Below are 16192 nucleotides of genomic sequence, written 5' to 3' on the forward strand. Positions count from 1 at the left end.
TCCACCGTCAACCCTTTTAGAATTAATTGCCAGTCAATCTTGGCCAATTCACGTCTCATACCCTCAAAGTTACCTTTCTTTAAGTTCAGAACCATTGTTTCTGAATTAACAATGTCACTCTCCCTCCTAATGAAGAACTCAACCATATTATGGTCACTCTTGCCCAAGGGGGCACGTACAACAAGATTGCTAACTAACCCCTCCTCATTACTCAATACCCAGTCTAAAAAGCCTGCTCTCTCGTTGGTTCCTCTACATGTTGATTTAGATAACTATCCCGCATACGTTCCAAGAAAAGATTAATACAGGCACATTTTGGGGATAATTAGGTTCTTAAAAGGGAGATCCCTGTTTAAAATGGCATACGAATTAGAATTATTTGCAATACAAAAAAAAAAATCATGTGCTTCTACACTCTGTGACATTAGTGATGTACCAATAAGGGACATACAACTGATAGGATTACTGTTTTGACCTTCTTTTGTTTGCCTTTAATTGCCTATCTAATTTTATTAGACTGTGGGGTTCAGAAACCAAACATTCTCATTCTGCCATTTAACCATGAACTTCCATCCGGCACTCAAATTCACCTGGACCATTTCCGACATCTCCCTACCGTTTCTAGACCTCACCATTTTCATCGCAGGTAACAGACTTCTGACCGACATCTACTACAAACCCACTGACTCCCATGGCTATCTGAACTACACTTCTTCCCACCCTACTTCCTGTAAGGACTCTATCCCCTCCTCCCAATTTCTCAGTCTACGCCGCATCTGCACCCAGGATGGGGTGCTCCAGACCAGGGCATCGGAGATGGCCTCATTCTTTTGGGAACGGAGGTGTCCCTCTTCTATTATAGATGAGGCTCTCACCAGGGTCTCCTCTATATCACGCAGCTCCACTTTTACTCCCCATCCCCGTACTCGTAACAAGGACAGTCCCCCTTCTCCTCACCTTCCACCTCATCAGCCATTGCATACAACATATAATCCTCCGACATTTTCTGCACCTCCAACGGGATCCCACCACTGGCCACATCTTACCATCTCCTTCCCTTTCTGCAGAGACCCTTCCCTCCATAACTCCCTGGTCAATTTGTTCCTTCCCACCCAAACCACCCACTCCCCTTGCAACCACAGGAAATGATACATTTGTCGCTTTACCTCCCCCCTCGATTCCATCCAAGGACCCAAGCAGTCTTTCCAGGTGAGACAGAGGTTCACTTGCAGCTCCTCCAACCTCATCTACTGCATCCGTTGTTGCAGGTCAACTGTTCTACATTGGTGAGACTAAGCGCAGGCTTGGCGATCGCTTCGCCCAACACCTCCGCTCAGTTCGCAATAACCAACCTGATCTCCCGGTGGCTCAGCACTTCAACTCCCCCTCCCATTCCGAATTCGACCTTTCTGACCTGGGCCTCCTCCATTACCAAAGTGAGGCCCAGCGCAAATTGGAGGAACTGCACCTCACATTTCACTTGGGTAGCTTACACCCCAGCAGTATAAACATTGACCTCCTATTTCAGGTAGTCCTTGCTTTCCCCCTCCTTTCCACCCCCCTTCCCAGCTCTCCCACAAGCCTACTGTCTCTGCCTCTTCCTTTATTTTTCCTGATCCCCCCCCCCCCCCCCCTCCCCCCCACGACATCAGTCTGCAGAAGGTTCTCGAGCAGAAACGTCGCCTATTCTTTCGCTCCATAGATGCTGCCTCACCCGCTGAGTTTCTCCAGCATTTTTGTCTACCTACTCATTCTGGTTGTGCTTTCAAATTTTGTAAGCTAATCTCCTTTAAAAGGTCAGTTTACATGCCTCATATTTCAAATTAACTGCCCAGTCAATTGGGTAAATACAAATGCACTTAATGCACTAAAATCATCATGAGAGGAATTCCTATGCAGAGTTGTAATTTTCAGTGCAGGGTGTAACTATTCATGGAGATCCTTGAGACATTTTTAGGCTAAAATAACTATGTAAATACAAGATATTCTTTCTTAATTTGCAAGGACTATCATGATGGTATTAAGAAATTCTAGGTCTATGATTCAGTGATTATGAAGGAATCTGAAGAAGTCTGAAGAAGTGTCTCAAACCGAAACTTTGCCTATTTCCACTCCAAGAAGGGTGTTTTTGGAAAGGAGTCCATAGCTACTGGGAATAAGGGATTTAAGATGGTTATTGCCATCCCTGATTAACGCAATTAATTTCATTTTTGCACAAACCCATTGACTTAAACCCCTGTCCCACGGTACGACTTCATTCCAAGAGCTCTCCCGAGTTTGCCTGATTCGAACTCAGAGATTTACGGTAATGGCCATTCGTCGGTATTCGGGGCTCTCGTGGACATTTTTCAACATGTTGAAAAATCTTCACGAGTCTTCCCGTGCTTACCTGCCGTTAACGAGTCTTCCCGAGTACCCGCCGTTAGAGGTACGAGCCGCTAAGAGACGTCCCCGAGCTCTGACGTACCCGCTACGTTCATTCTCCGTGCTTACCACGAGTTTGATTTTTTTTCAACTCGGGAGAGCTCTTGGAATGAACTCGTACCGTGGGACAGGGGTTTGAGAAGTGTAGAGTTGGAAATCTCCAACCAATACAATGTATTGTCCTATCTACAAAAAGCAAATAAATGTAGGTGCTGAACATCTGAAATAAAAATAGAAAATGTTAGAAACACTTAGCAGTTTGGGTAGCATCAATGAAGAGAGAAAGTTCATGTTTCAGGTTGAAAAGTTTTCATAAGAATTGGGAAAGTGAGGAAACAGAAAATACAAAGTGCTGGAGTAACTCAGCGGGTCAGGCAGCATTGCTGGAGAAATGGATAGGTTTTGGGTCTGGATCCTACAAACTAGGGACAATTTACAATTTTTACCAAACCAAATTAACCTACAAACTTACACATGTTTAGAGTGTGGGGGGAAACTGGAGCACCCAGAGAAAACCCATGCAGGTCACAGGGAGAATGTACAAACTCCATACAGACAGCAACCTGTGTCTCTGGTGCTGTAAGACAGCAACTCTACAGCTACACCAGTGTGCTGCCCTTCTTCAGACTGATTGTGGCGATGGGGGAGGGGGGGAGAGAAAGCTGAAAGAGGGAACAGGTAGGACAAAACCCAGTACATGAAGGGTAGGGTTTTGATGGGCAGATAGTTGAACAATGGCCAGGGATGAAAAGCCAAAAGCTTTGAGATAAGGATTTGTGCAAATTGTGAAGCCAGAGGAAGGAGTGTAAGTGTAAGGAAAGGGGGAGGGAAGAAATAAGACTGGTTTCAGGTGGGGCACAGAGAAGAGACGGGGGGGGGGGGCAAAAAAGTTGGAAAGGTTTTAGGCTAGTTACCTAAATTTGGAGATTCAAAGTTCGTTGGGTTGTGATGGAGACAGAGAGATCAGGAAAGGGGAGAGAGGCATCAGAGAAAGTCCAAGTGAATTGGAGGGCAGAAGAGAAAGTTAATGGTATCAACAAGTTCTGCACAGGTGCAGGAGGCAGCCCAGATATAGTGGTTGATATAATTGAGTAAGGGGATGGTGCCAGTGTACGTTTGGAACAAGGACTGTTCAACATAACCAACAAAAAGGCAGGCATAGCTGGGGCCCATTCGAGTACTCGTGGTTCAAAGGGTCTTGAAGGATCCTGACCCAAAATGTAATCTATCCATGTCCCCCAGCGATGCTGCCTGACTTGCTGTGTTACTCCAGCACTTTGTGTTTTTTTTGTAAAACAGCATGTGCAGTTCCTTGTTTCTACATTCTAAGTGAGAAAACAAATGGGTTTTAAGTTGTGAAGAGCATGGATGGATAGAACAAAGGGAATTCCTGTAATCGGATGATACCAGTAGTATCCAGCTAGTCCTTATGTATACAGAAGCATTTGATTGATAGATTAAGGAGGGGAGCCAGGATCAAAAAACAAACAGCGGGACATGTTCAAGCTATGGAAGGTTGGTCAGAGCATTTGATTGATTTGATTGATTGTTGGATACAGCATGAAAAAATACACTTCAGCCCATTGAGCCAATGCTGACCATTGCTCAAAGTTATTCCATTTTCGCACCCACTCCCTACACATGAGGGGCATTTTAGAGGTCAATTAACCTACATACCCATATATCTTTGGGATTGGTGAGGAAGCTAGAGCACCCGGAGGAAGCCCATGCAGCCCCAGAGAGAATATGCAAACTACACACAGGAAGTACCCGAGGACAGAATCATACCCAGATCTCTTGTGCTGTGAGGTAGGAGCTCTACCAGCTGGGTAAAAGACTCACCCTATCTATTCCCCCTCATGATTTTATACATATTTCGATAAGATTTTCCTTGTTACAAAACAATGCTGCTGCTTTTTGGTTACTGATGGTACCTAACCAATTGTAACATTGCCAGAAATATCACCATGGTGCTGAAGTATTCAGAGGAAGACTGGGACTTTTTACTTACGTCTCGTGCCCTACCGAAGTATTGAGAATGAACAATGATTGATGAATGTCTTGTAAATGATTTTTCTTATGCTCCATCTGTTCACACCAATTTTACATCAATACTTGCATCAAATACATGCAAATGCCAATTCCCTTGACACAGCCAGTTATCTCCCTCTAGAGGACAACAATGGATATACGATCAAAACTATAAATTGGGAATCAGGTGCTCTTACACAGTAGCTGGCTTTCTGTCCAAAATGCAGTGTATGGCAAATATCTTAATGCAGTGTATGACTGCAGGTCCTGCAAAATTCTGTCTTTTTTTTTTAATCTCTCAGACACAGCCTTATGCTTAGTTCAGGAGCAGAATTGGATTCCATATCAAATTCCTGTTGATTTAATTTCAAAATTAATTGCCAGCTTTTGCCACAGGGAAAAGCGGATATCCAGAGATCAAGGGTTCTGATGATCCAGTAAGCAGCAAAAAGGTAAGATCCATGGTGTGTGGTTAAAATGGTAGTGACATTTCAGCTAAATTTAGGGTGGAGATGTGGTTGCACTGCTGCTACTAACCAGAAATGTTGTGGGAGAGACAGCAGATTGTCAGCAGCACAAAATAACCTAATGTATTGATAAATTAATGTTATTCTGCAACAGGAGCAGAAAATGCTCGAAACAGCAAGCAAGTTGGCTGGTAAATTTGAAATAGAATTACTGCTTCAAGTTGAAGATCCTTCATCAAAATCAATTATAGTTATAGACAATAGACAAAAGACAATTTGATCTTCCAAATGCTGCTTTTCTTTTTCTTTCTGTCTTCTGAGTGCTCAGTTCCTGTGTCCCACTCACGCTTTGAGGTCTGCCTGGAGTGTTCCTAAGGCATGGCTGCTTTATCAATCTGTACTTTTACCTCTGCTTTAGATTTAGTATTTTAAATCAGGAAGAATCCCAGGGTCAAAGATTGTTTTCCCCTCACTGCATTTGCTTGATTAATTGAGAGGTACAGTATGGAAATAGGCCCTTCTGCCCCCCTACCCCCCCCTCCCCCCCTCCCCCGAGTCCATGATGACCATCACCCGTTCGTACCAGTTCATGTTACCCCACTTTCTCATCCACTCCCTACACACTGGGGGCAATTTACAGAGGCCAATTAACCTATAAACCCAAAGATTTTGGGGATGCGGGAGGAATCAGAGCACCCGGAAGAAACCCATTCCATATAACCATATAACAATTACAGCACGGAAACAGGCCATCTCGACCCTTCTAGTCCGTGCCGAACACATAATCTCCCCTAGTCCCATATACCTGCGCTCAGACCATAACCCTCCATTCCCTCCCCATCCATATAACTATCCAATTTATTTTTAAATGATAAAAACGAACCTGCCTCCACCATCTTCACTGGAAGCTCATTCCACACAGCTACCACTCTCTGAGTAAAGAAGTTCCCCCTCATGTTACCCCTAAACTTCAGTCCCTTAATTCTCAAGTCATGTCCCATTCGGTAACAGGTGGATGACAATTAAAAACTCTTGAGATTTAGAATCATAGTGCACAGACAGGTCCAACTTGTACATGATATCCCCTCTAACTACCTCAGCCTTGGATAGCTCAGCATCTACAGCTTTTAGGGTAGACAACAGCAAACGTTAAAAACCTGTCGTGATATGATTTCCTTCCCAACCCTGTCAAGTAGTCAATCCTAATCCTCAGATAGTATCCTTGAGTTTCCCACCGGAAGAAACATCTTCACTGAATATTTTTCAAGAGCTCTAGGAATCATTCACTAAGACCTACTCTCTTTAGAATCTATATTCCTTCCTATGGTTTCACAATTCACACCTCTTCATTCTTCAAATTCCGTGTTCAATATATCTACCAAAAAGACAGTAGACCTGGGGCATAAGATCCAACAATAGATACCCAATGTATAGTTGATTCCAAATCAAAATAATCCCTGACATTTTTCATTTGAATTGCAGAGTGGGCTTGGCATAGTATATCTGTTAGAAATGTCCACTTAGAGTCATACAAAAGCATGACCTTTGGCCCAACTCATCCATGTCAACCAAGATGCCCCAGCTAAACGAAAACACCACCGTTGTGGGCCAGATATCAAATAATGACAAGACGAAGTATGGAGAATGGAGATTGAATACCTCGTAACCTAGTGTCAAGACAACTGTAGAGAATTGTGGACGCTGCCCAGATGACCACACAAACCAGCAACCCAATGAATTCCATTTATTCCACCTACACTTCACACTACCTTGGCAAAGCCATCAGCATAATCAAGGATGATTCTCAGCACGACCACTCCCTTTTCTCCCCTCTCCCATCAGGCAAGAACTACAAAAGTGAAAATGTAATTAAAAAAAAAAATTCTCTCTGCATAAATATTGCAAGAGCACTTAATTAAATATATGATAATCAATGATACAATACATGAATTTCAGTAATACTAGGTAATCATAACTATAAACTCTCCAACTTTCTGCCACTTGATGCATACTTGTTTTCTCACTTTTCCAGTTCCCATTAACCTGAAATATTGACTCTTTTTTTCTATTCATGATTCACCTGCTGACTGCTTACACCATTTTCCACTTTTGCATTTGGAATTGCAGCCTCTGCAGATTTTCAGCTCCAACATGAATCAGCACTATGAAAAACATGGACTGATATCTGAAGGTTTTTCAGAACTAAATCATATTTGACTAACTTAATTAAATTTGAGTTACTGGAGTAGATTAATGTGGATAATACAATAGATGTTGTCTACATATACTTTTAAGTAATGTTCAATAACCTGTCACATTGCGGATGAGTAGGCGGAATAAAAGCCCAATGTTAAAAGAAAGAATGGCAGAGCGGATACACTATTTACTGAACAGAGGATTGACAATTATGATAAGTGGTTTTACTTGCAGATGGAAGGTAAGAATCCGTTGGTGGAAACAATGAACTGCAGATGTTGGTTTACACAACAAGATACAGAGTGCTAGAGTAACTCAGCATTTCTGGCGAATATGGATAGGAAACGATGGGGTCAGGGCTCTTCATCAGACTTACTGTGGCGGGTTGTGGGGAGGGGTTAGGGAATCTGGAAGAGAGGAGGTGAGGTCTGGCGAGTGATAGGTGGATACAGGTGAGCTGGGTTTTTGGTTGACGGTTGGACAAAGATGAAAAGATAGAGGTGTGTTAAGGGCCTGTCCCACAGGCGATTTTTTAAGCGACTACAGGCGACTAGGCTGTCGCCACATGGTCTCCTCAGTCGACAAAGAATCGTAGCGTTTTTCTGGACGCCGCTGGATTTTGAAATGTTCAAAACTTTTTGTCAACAGTCGGTGACAGTTGGCTTGACGCCAATGAGCGTAGCTTGACTTCTCCTGACGTAGGTGCTGTTGAAGGTTGTCGCCAGGATGATGTAGGTTGTCGGCAGGTGACATAGGTTGTCGCCGGTGCTGACTTCGGTGAATTCCATTGGCAACTACCTACGTCAACCTACATCAACTGGCGACAGGTACCAGCAACTGAATTGTCTTAAGTTGTCGCCGACAGGGTCGTTCCTTGTCGCGGGTGGACATAGGTTGTCGTAAGGTGTGGTCGAGGGTGTACGTCCTAATGGGTCGCCGGTTGTCAGTAACTTGCCGTAGCTTGACATCGACTAGGTGGTAGGTTGTTGTAGACATTGTTGTAGACATTGTCGTAAGGGGGGTCCAGTTGCCGGTTTTTCAGCGACTTGCTACGGCTATAACAGTCGCCGGCAGTCGCTGAAAAAATCGCCTCAGTGGGACAGGGCCATTAAGGATAGAAGAGGTGCGAATTGTGAATCTAGAGAAAGGAATATAGGAGTAAAGGACGGAAGGGGTAGGGAGAAGTGCGTGCAAATCCAATTGAGGCACAGGGAAGGGGGTTAATACCATTGGCAATGTCTGACAATGGAGAAGGTCCAGGACAGAAAGGTCAATATGGGAAAGAGCAGGGGAGATAAAATGATTAGCTCAGTATGGGAATTAATCCTCAGGGATCAATTTTATGATCACGGCTCTGTGGATGTTTTCCATCTTTTTAATACAACACAGAAGGAATTAATACAGCAGCAGCTTGAGGAACAGAGTCGGTAGGTCTAAAGGTGATCATAAAAAGAGAAAGAAAATTACCATGACCAATTTCTATTTTTCTACTTATTTCCTCTATAAACTATTATCTCACATGTGCCCATTAGTATTCCACCTTGTACCTCATCGCCGGGTTTCTTGCCACCGACCTATTCAAGTCAAGTTTATTATTGTCACGTGTACCGAAGTACAATAAAACAAATTGTTTTGCATGCTATCCGTTCAGATCAGATAATACTATAAACAAATACAATCAAATCAAACTCAGGTACAATACATAGATTAAAGAGGGAAGGGACAGAGTGCAGAAAAGGGTTCTCAGCATGGTAGTGCATCAGTTCCATAGACAAAGTTCAATGTCTGCAATGGGGTAGTGGTGAATCGGACAGTACCCTAGCTTATGGAAGAACTGTTCAGAAGCCTGTTATCAGATGGGAAGAAGCTGTACCTGAGTGTGGTAGTGCGTGCTTTCAAGCTTCTATACCTTCTGCAGGACGGGAGTGGGGAAATGAAAGAATGACCAAGGTGGGATGTCTTTGTTTATGTTGGCTGCTTTTCTGAGGTAATCAAGAATGTTTAATTGTCATATTTTCCGACGATGGATCAATAAAATTCTTACTTGCTGCAGCATAACAGACCCGTAAGCACCATACACATAGATAATATATAATAAAAACAAATAATTAACAACCTTAAGACAAGGTAACCATGATAGTGCAAAACTGAAGTCTGTAGTGCAACCAAAGACACAGTCCACAGAAGATCATAGTTGCTGAGGGCAGTTGTGCAGTATTCATGAGCCACGGTTTTCAGGCTCCTGTACCTTCTTCCTGATGGTAGCAGCAAGATGAAAGTGTGGCTAGGATGGTGTGGGTCTTTGATGATGCTGGCTGCCTTTTTGAGGCCGCGCTTCTATGGTAGGGAGGCCTTCTTAGAAGTCAATTAACCTACAAATTCACATGTCCTTGGGATGTGGGTGGAAACTGGAGCAGCTGGAGGCACCCCATGCAGTCACAGGGAAAACGTGCAAACTCCAGACATTACTGCCGGTCATGATCGAGGTCTCTGACTGTGAGGTCGCAGCTCTACCCTCTGCACCACCCCACAGTCCATAGGTTAGTGTTGTTATAAATCTATAATACAATTATAAATCTGTAATATGATATAAAATAGGCTATATAATCATATTCTTTATATTCTACAATGTAAAATATGTGTTTTTCATTTACCAAGAGTTGGCACTGGTCTGTTTTGGATGGACACTCTACGGGAGTCCCCTTGGACAGTCCACTGTAGACCCCCGGACAGTCCCTGGACACTCCATTCAATGGCCCACTGGATGGTACACCATATACTCTTGGGCATTGTGCAGGATGAACTGGTCCACTGGATGGACTGTCAGATACTCCACTCGATGGTTCCCTGGATGCCCCACTGGGCAGTCTCCTGGCACCATTGCATGGGCCCAGGACTCTTCACTGGACACTCCAGTGAGCAGTCCGCTGGCATATCATTGCACAGTTCCTGGACATGCCACTGAGCGATCCTCTGGGCACTCCATTGGGCACCGAGGGACACTCCTCTGGATGGTCCCTGGACAATCCACTGGACTCTTTTCTGGGCATTCTACAGGACACTCCATTGCAGTCTGCTGCACACTCCACTGGACGCTCTATGGGACACTCCACTAGATAGTCTGCAGCACACTCCACTGGATAGTCACTGGGCACCACTGGACATCACTGGGTACTACAGGACATAACTGGATAGTTTGCTGCACACTCGATTGGACACCACTGGACCTCACTGGGCACTCTATGGGACACTGCACTGGGCTTCTCTGGGCACTATTTCTTTTTTTATTATACAAATACTTTTATTCAACAAATAAAAATAAACATACAGAGTATTATCACAATCAAAGACTGCCTATGTTGATAGTTTACAAACAAACGATCATCAAATTAACATAACACCAACTTTATCAACAAAACACTCGGCCTCCTGCGGGGACCAGTGTTCACGGAAGGCCTCCAAAGTCCCCGTGGACACCGCGTGTTCCCTCTCCAGAGACACGCGGGCACGGAGCCACGGACATTCCGTGAACAGCGGGTAGTCAACCCTGGTGCGGCCGTCGACTACCCGCTGCCTGGACCAGCGAATGGCCATCTTGGCCAGGCCCAGGAGCAGACAGGCAGGGAGATCTCCCCCCTGCATCCCGACCTTCCCCGCTCGGTACCGGGTGCCCAAATATCAGGAGCGTGAGGCTAAAATGTAGCCAAAACTTGAGGACCAGCCCTTTCAGATAGTCGAACAGGGGCTGCAACCTCTCACACTGCATGTACATATGGAACATCCCCCAGCCTGTTTAGATGTGGGATCAGGAGCTCATCTGTAATAGATGTGGGAACGTTGGACAAAATGACTGGTATCACGGGATCCCATGGGTCCACCGCCGTGAAATTCCCGTCCCGCCATTACCCCCCTTTCTAGCGCTAAAGCCACCACCTGTTTGGTCTTTAGTAAACATACAAACTTCCAACTGACCACCGTGCCTGAGACTATGGCTTCCCTGCCAATAGTCTCACCCAGAGCATCTAGAGTGGCCTGGAAGGACAGGTTGTTCGGCAAATACATCTTTACACCATGTGTACGCCCCATCAACTCATGGGACTTAGTCTCGGAGGCTGCCGAATGTGCGGTAGCGCGATAATTCCGAGGCCGCCATCTGAAGGGCGTGGCACAAAACAAGAAAGTATCAGAACTTCATAAATCAAAACAGTCTTTCTGCTGTTGTTGCACCTCCACGCTTTGCAGCAGTCTTGTGAAGTTCTGTTTTGAAAAGCAACTAAAGCAATGTTGGCCAAACAAGTGAAAAATTGGCAATCCTTAAGCCGCTTCCGCTCCTATGATGTTCCTATACTCTCGCCCTTTTGGAGCAGCGCCCGGTCCAATGGAGCCGCACTAATCCGACAACTTGATCTCAACATCGGGCTGTCCCTCTCGCCTCCGATGGTCCTTGCTTGCTGTCCATGCCACGGGACCACTGTATTCACTTGAGTGCTCTATAAGACTCTCTATGGGACCACTGTATTCATTGGGTGCTCTCTAGGCCACTATGGGACCACTGGATTCACTGGGTGCTCTCTAGGTCACTATGGGACCACTGGATGCTCTATAGGACACTATGGGACCATTGGATTCATTGGGTGCTGGACGGTCTGTCGGGCGCGGGGGGGGGGGGGGGGGGGGGGCGGGGACGCGCGTTGGTCGCGGGGGGGGGGGGGCAGTTGCACGCGGGGGTCGTTGGTCGCGGGGGGGGCAGTTGGGGCGCGGGAGGTGGGGGAGGAGGGGGACCGTTGGGCGCGCGGGGGTTCGTTGGTCGCGGGGGGGGCAGTTGGGCGAGGGGGGGGAGGAGACCGTTGGGCGCGCGGGGGGGGCGCGGGTGGGGGGGGGGGGGAGTTGGGCGCGGGGGGGGGGGGGGGGGCGCGGGGGGGACCGTTGTGGGCGCGCGCGGGGGGGGGGCAGTTGGGCGCGAGGGGGGGGGGGGGGGGGTTGGGCGCGAGGGGGGGAGACCGTTGGGCGCGCGGGGGGTCGTTGGTCGCGGGGGGGGGGGGGGGGCGCAGTGGGGGGGGGGGGGGGGGGGGACAGTTGGGCGCGGGGCGGGACGGGGGGGGGGGGGGACAGTTGGGGGGGGGGGGGGGGGGTTGGGGGCGGGGGGGGGGGGGGGGGGGGGGGGGGGGGAGGAGACCGTTGGGCGCGCGGGGACGTGGGGCGCAGGGTGGACCGTTTGGGTCGCAACTGCCACGCGCCTGCCCGGCCGGCTGGCGTGCGCCGCCTATGCCCTGTGCCCGCGGCCGGAGCGGGCGGGAAGAGCGCGAGTCCGCGGGGCGGGTGCCTGGGGGAAGCTCGAGGCTTCGCGTCACCGCTGCCGCCTTGGTCGTCGTCGTTGGGCTCCATCGTGTGTGTGAGGGAAGCTTTTCACTTCGAAAATCACCTCACGCTGCCCTCTTGCTTCGGGACCCAGCCAAGGATGAGGAGTTGGTGGATGTGTTTGACAGGGGGGACGGCCGGTTGCTGAGGCGCGCTACAGACATTGTTCGCTGACAGAACCTGCGAGGCACCGAAGGGTTTGGTTGTAGTTCGCCCATCCTCTGTGGGAAAAACAAACATCACGCTGCGGCTTTAGAATACCAGGTTGTCAACGCTGTGCTTTACGAGTAAAAAAATTGCTATGCATCTTTATATTTTAAAAAGATTGCGCGTCCTGCTATTTAAAATGCATCTGGCCTCAGAGTTTGCATAGATGATTGCAATGCATCTTTAAATTTAAAAGGTTCTGCGTCCTGGAATTTTAATGTATTACTCTTCGGAGTTTGTGTAATATAGAATATTGCGATCTGTCTTTATTTTTAAAAGTGTAGGAAGGTTCTGTGTCTTGGATATAAATGGATTTGATCTCAGAGTTGGTATCGCAGGTTGCCATGCATATTAAAAAAAAAAGGTTGTGCATATTGTATTTTAATGCATTTGGTCTCAGTTTGCATAGACGATTGCCATGCATCTTTATTTTATGAAAAGGTTGTGCGTCTTGATATTTTAATGCATTTGGCCTCGGAGTTTACATAACCTAGAATATTTAAATATATCTTTGTTTTTAACAGGTTGCGCGTTTTAATGCATTTGGCTTCGAGAGTTTGCATAGAATATTGCAATGCATTTTTTTCCATTTAAAAGGTTCTTATTGATTATTGCATTTGGTCTCAAGAGTTTGTATAGAATGCAATTTAAAAAAATGCATCTTGGCATTTTAATGCATTTAGCCTCAGAGTGCGCTTTGAATATTGCAATGTATATTTTTTTTGTGACTTGGTATTTACATGTATTTAATCAGATAGTTGCATAGAAGATTGCAATGCACATTTATTTTAAGAAGATTGTGCGTCGTACTGTTTTAATGTATTTGGCCTCCGAGTTTACATAGACCGTGGGAGGGGTGGAAGTGTCAAGATTATTTCCCTACCATTCTCGATGGATGCATTTAATTGTGTGCAGCAACTATCGGTGTTAGTTTAGCACGTTTTGCCGGTCGTTGCAAGGAATAGTTTTGCAGAATAATACCCGCCTGTTGTTGACTTTACATCGCAGTGAAACTATTAAAGCAGTGCGTCAGTGGCTGGCATGGTTTATTTTCGGTAAAGGGCGCCGCTGCTGGACAACGCAGCTCCTCAGTAATCCGGGGATTCCTCCAGTTCAATTAAATTGTGCAAAATTACCCCAAGCTAAAATTATTTTGCATTTTATCTTATATTATTGTACAAATTATCTCTGTATGCTGTACTGGGAATAACATCAAATATTAAGGCAAATAAATCTAGATTTTTTTTAAGGAGGATTACAAAGTTTAACCTTGTTGGTGGTTGATTCAGTTATTATCTGTTCTCCTCCCGAAACCATTTCCACAGGCGTGTGTATGTATGCATGCAGACCCACAGAAATAACTGCTGAGCGAATGTATCATTATCCATACCAGACTGGGGGTTACTGTAAAATCGCATTACCTTTGCTAACTCAAAACGATGGGAAGTGTCCTCGTTGGTTGTTTTTTTAAGAATGCAAATAATTTATAATAATGTAAATATTAATACTTTAAAATGTGCTCGTTTGTGACAACCTGATATGTTTTGCGATCGAAATGAGGAAATTAAGCGTGTGGTATTTTGAAAGTCCCAGTGATTGGTTAGGAGTTCATCCAGAAAGGATTTAGTTTTTGAGCCTCCATTCACTGCTATCAACCAACTTACGGATCAACTAATACTTCAGAGGAAACTTTACTCCTGTGTTTTGTAATGGATCGCACTTAGTTCGAGAAAGCTGTCTGCACTGTGATCAGGTGGTCTCTAAACTACATCTCTCCAACTCGCTTTAACGTAAAAGTTATGCGTCTGCATGCGTGCAGCTTTTAAATTAATCTAATGCATTCCGTATGTTAATATTTAATTAATGGAATATGTATTTTAGGACCAGATGTTTACAATCCGCAATTTAAATCGCCTCGCTTGTGATCACACGAGGTGGCTGTGTTGGGCGACGACATTGTGCAGACAGACTGCACGGAATTGTCCTGTTTATGAGAGTACATAAGACGGGAACATGGCCAAGAAAATGTAGCTGGTCACGCTTTCGTTGATTATAGATCCAGCAGCTTTCAAAACTGTTCTTGCATGCAGGTTCTCGGAGATAACCCACGACTAGGGCAGGAGCGTATCATTCCTAATTATGGATAGTTTTAGGGTTAGGGACCACAGATGGGCTGTAAAATATTCTTCCTTCAATGCATAGATTTTAAACATTCATATATTTAAATTAATACAATAAAATCAATTGTGCAAATGAAAGGATGTCTCAGTCATTCAGTTTTATTTACAGATGTATTGGTCCACTTCCAGATCCAATCACCGTCTCTAACTTTTCACAGGGAGGGATTCAGTGAGTGTAGACTGAATTCCCCTCTCCCGTCCACCCCCCTCTTCCTTCCTTTCTCCCCCCCCCCCCCCCCTCCTCCTCCCCCTCCCCCCCCCCCCTTCTCCCCTCCCCTCTCCCCCTCTTCTTCCCTTCCCCCCTCTTCCTCCATTCTCCCTGCTCCCCCTTCTCCACTCCCCCCTCACACCCCCCCCTCCCCCCCCTCCCCCTTCTCCCCCCCCCCCCCCCTCCCCCCGCATCCCCTTCTCCCATTTTCCACCCCCCCCCCTCCCCTTTTCCCCGCCACCCCCCATTTGTGGACCCAGTCTGTGACAGCTATATCCCACTGATGGTACTGCACAAAGTCCACTCCACATCATCTGTTTTAGTAACATTGACTATGGGATGAATGCAGACTTTGGGAACAACACCCCCGACCCCCCCCCCCCCCCCCCCTCGCCTTGCTTCAAAATGGGTGGTTAGTGTTTAGACTCAGTGGCTGAAGCAGGTGGGTGGCACTGGAACATTGACAACATTGCCTGTTCCCAGTTGAAACTCCCGCTGCCTCTGGAGGTTTGGAGAGACCATTGGAAGAGAGATCTGCCTCTGGGACAACTCGTGACCAACAGTTTAGTTCCCATGAGGGGCAGGCAGAACATTGGGGGTTCGAGTCCAACCCCTGGGGCCCCGGTGCCACATTTAGTTTTAGTGGCCTTCGGCCCACTGATACCGCACCGACCAGCGAAACTATCCCACACACGCTAGGGAAATTTATACTTATACCAAGCCTATCAACCTACAAACCTGTGCACCTTTGGAGTGCGGGAGGAAACCCTAACCCTAACCCGAGCCCTAGCCCTAAAGGGGCTGTCCCACTTGGGCAAGCTAATTGGCGAATTTAGGAGAGTTTGAAAAAATGTCATGTTGAAGACCTCCTTCGACTATGTAGAAGACCTCCTTCGACCATGATGAAGACTATCTACGACTACCTTCGATTACCCTCGATTGCCTTCGACTAACATGCCGACCTACTACAACTAAACCTACGAGTAAAAAGTATCGATTTTTTCCATGGCGTCCTTTTTTTACTCGCGGGCATTGTTCATCATGTTCAAAAATACGCCACGACCTAGCTGAAGCCTCGAGTACACGGAGACTACTCTCGAGCATGAAGGAGTTACAAAGAC

At 46.3% G+C, this 16192-nt stretch overlaps 1 protein-coding gene across 1 annotated transcript in view; it reads left to right on the forward strand.

Annotated features, from left to right (window-relative positions):
• Positions 1–12357: 12357 nt before the first annotated feature.
• The window catches only part of LOC129698382 (short transient receptor potential channel 4-like), a 94081-nt gene continuing 90246 nt past the window's right edge, over positions 12358–16192 (forward strand). Inside the window, exon 1 of the mRNA XM_055637498.1 lies at positions 12358–12740. The gene's annotated coding sequence lies outside the window, so the exon portion shown is untranslated. The remainder of the gene's footprint in view (positions 12741–16192) is intronic.

Source organism: Leucoraja erinacea, chromosome 6, assembly GCF_028641065.1.
Source record: "Leucoraja erinacea ecotype New England chromosome 6, Leri_hhj_1, whole genome shotgun sequence".
Lineage (NCBI taxonomy): Eukaryota > Metazoa > Chordata > Chondrichthyes > Rajiformes > Rajidae > Leucoraja > Leucoraja erinaceus.